Here is a 3,585-nt window from a genome sequence, read left to right on the forward strand (position 1 = left end):
AGATATATCATATAAATAGAATCAATGAACAAAATAGATCCAGAGACACAGAAACATGGAACAGACTGTTGAGTATCAGAAGGAAGGGTGGGTAGGAAGAGATTAACCTAAGAACTTGTGTACATATGTGCATAACCCATAAACACAGACAATACTGTGATGAAAGCCTGGGTAGGGGGGCAGGTGTGGTCTAGAAGAGGACAATTCAAACAAAGGAGACATCTGTAATACTTTCAACAATAAGTCAAACTTGAGGAGATGAGCTTTACGGTAAATAATACCCTTTTGTAATAGTCACTCAATTTTTTCATATACTTAGAAAAAAATGATGATTTAGGCTTGGCCATATGATCAGGACTCTGCACATATTTCTTCCCAGTATTTTTTTATGAAAATATCACATGTACAGAAAAGTTGAAAGAAGTGGATGGCGAACTCCTGTATACCCACCAACCGGACTCCACAATTAACATTTTGCTGTATTTATTTGATCACATAGCTATCCAGCTATCCATTCACTCATCCATTTTACGTTTTGATGCATTTCAAATAAGTTCTGTACGTGTTTTTCAAAATGTCAACATTTCAGCAACTTCAGCCATTCCCAAAATGTTGGTGATACTTCCCATGCTGCTTGCATTCTGATTTGAGATGTGTCCGATTACAGTGTGACAGCCTCCACCTCAATGCCACGCCAAAGAACGACAGTCCCTCTCTCTTCAACGGAAAGGTCACTGAAATGTGAAGTTGCTGGACTGTGGATAAAACCAAAGTCATCTAGTTGTGACTGTATACCTATCAGGTCCGGCTCGTCCGGGCGACATTGCCTCTTTTTATCGTCAGAACAGCCCTGAGAACTTGGTATCACTATTGCCCCACTTTACAGAGGGGGAGACTGAGGCTCAGAGAGGTTAAGGTCATGCGGCAGTGTCAAGCGGAGAACTCTGGACGCTTTCGTGTCACTACTACATGACCCCTCGCAGCTCAATTTGCACCTCCATGGTTGCCGGGTGGGGCGGAGAGGGGACAGCCAGTTACCCTGCCTGCTGACCCTTGGGGCATGCAATATCAGAACTTCCTTGAAACCAGGACTCTCTCCTATGAGAGGAAAAAAAGACCCTGTTCGGGGTTAAGAGAAATAAAAATAAGCCAGCGAGTTTATTTTATATTTGTAAACTCTGAGGCCTATGGATGCCTCACAAATATCGGTGCTTTCATATCACAAGTAATAAATTTTTAAGTGTGTTGTCCTTAATACAGGAGAAAAGACATTTTTTCCAAAAGAAGCGTGCTCTCTTGCCATCGACTCATTTCAGTTATTCGCCCTCAATTGGGGAGGACCACGCTACCAAGCAACTCATTCAATAATATGTGTGAAGCATTTAGAACTATATCTCCTGTGTGCATTGTGCAGAATGTCTCTCCTGGGGGGAAGCCACTAAACTAAACCCCCAAACTCAGGTGATGCCCATATTTGTGTTTAGCTCTCACCCAGGTGTTCCCAAGGCTGGTGCGTTCTCTCTGCTCAGATGTTACCCCTTCGTGGGGACCATCTGACCACCTGGCTAAAGGCACCTCCAGTTAATGTCCCTTTCCAGCCAGCACGTCTCCCTGCTGTGTTTCCTTCCTTGTACGGATTCTCTGACATTTCCTTTTTTACAAAAGATATTTTTATTGATTTCAGAGAGGAAGGGAGAGAGAGATAGAAACATCAACAATGAGAGAGAATCACTGATTGGCTGCCCCTGCATACCTCCGACTGGGGGTCTGGCCTGCAACCCGGGCATGTGTCGTGACCCCCTGGTTCCTAGGTCGACGCTCAGCCTGAGCCACTCTGGCTGGGCTGGCATTTTCTTATTCCTTCATTGGGTTTGCTGTCTGTTTCCCTCTCACTAAGATACAGTGGGGCCTCGACTTACGAGTTTAATTCATTCTGTGATGGAGCTCGTAACTCAAATTACTCGTATGTCAAATCAATTTTCACCATTACAATGACACGTGATGCTGGGCTGATGTTGTGGCGTTCACTGTGACGTTCGCTGTGCCAACTAGCAGTGGGGTATCTGAAGCTGGCTCATAACCCGAATTTTAGCTCGCAACTCAAAGCAAAAAACCGGCCGAGAGACGGCTCGTATCTTGAAAAACTCGTTCGTCAGGACACTCGTAAGTCAAGGCCCCACTGTATATGTTCCAGGAGAGTCAGAACCGTGTTTTTGTTGTTGTTGTTAAGACAATTTTGCATGAATTTTGTGTGTTTGTACCATCTTCAGAGCAAAGGCACTGACAGATTTTGTCCTGCACGGTCTTGCCAAGGAAGTCTGCAGGGCAAACAGCCTGGGAGAATATAGGCAAGGCTCATAAGAAAGACGATGCCTCCCTTGGGGGCAATGACCAGGCAAGTGTGCCAGCAGCCCCTTTCAAAGACTGGGGCTTTCTAAGCTTGGAGCTCAGCTGGGGTATAGACCCAGTGCGTGCACAGCACCCACTGATGTTCTGCACCACGCCAAGGGACTTGGGGCAAGGGAACCAATGTGAACGTGAATCCTGGTTGCCTGTTGCCCGTTCTGCTGTGAGTAGTCAAATCCTCTGTCCCCGGCCCCGGTGTCTGCTGTCTTCTGCCAGCATCTGTCAGCTGGGCAGGCTACCTCGCTAGCTTGCAAGCAGGGGGAAAACTCAGCCCCTTCCAAGTTCCTGACAGTTTTGTTCTGTTACCCCATAGCCAGCGCCTGCAGCAATGCCTGATACATAGTAGGTGCTCAGTAAACACTGGCTGAATGAATGAAAATACAAAATGACACCTCAAAGCCATCAGAGGACCAGCTGCTAGGAATCTTTCACAGTAACTACCCTCATTTGCCGTTCAGTATCTATTCTACAGGACTTTTTGGAAAACCTAAATTCTCTCTCTTTAGCTTTGGGGTTGGACAACACTTCACCTTAGTCCTGCCCTGTGCAGCCATATCCCTGCCTGAAAAACACCATAGAAAGTAATCGAATGTCTTAAACTCTGTAAATTCGTTCTTAGTGCCATGCCACGGAGCACCAGCCACAGTGAAGAGGAAAGCGCTTCACGCACGGGCACCCCCTGACCACTTCGTGGGGCCAGAATGGGCCACAGAGGCGATATTTCTTCTGAGGCCTACAAGGTCTCCAGTGGCCTGGGCGGTGTGGAAGTTCCTCCAAGGAGAGGTCAGGTAAGGGGGTTCCCGGACCACTGAGTGTTGTTGTTAGGAAATCCAGAAAACCTGGGGTCGTCCCTCCTAATCCCAGCTGTACCCCACAGGACATCCGAGAGCTGGTGCCAAAGAGGGTCATTAAAGCTCCCATGGGGGCTCCCTCGGAGGGCAGGGTGGGAGACCGCACTTAGGCAGGAAGGGCTGGCGTTGGGGCACCTCCTCTGGGGTGCTCCTGGGGACAGGAGTCTGGATCAGAGAGGGACTGGGGTGGGGCCCGGTCGCTCCCAGCCACCCCAGCCCTGACCTCACAGGGCAGGCCCGCCAGGTCTCCACCCGCCGCCGCCTCCTCCTCCTCCTGGCAGCACTCACCTGGCCGGAGGAAGATGCCCACACTCCCTCCTCCCCTGAG

The sequence above is a fragment of the Myotis davidii genome, unplaced genomic scaffold (assembly GCF_000327345.1).
Source record: "Myotis davidii unplaced genomic scaffold, ASM32734v1 scaffold299, whole genome shotgun sequence".
Taxonomy (NCBI): Eukaryota; Metazoa; Chordata; class Mammalia; order Chiroptera; family Vespertilionidae; genus Myotis; species Myotis davidii.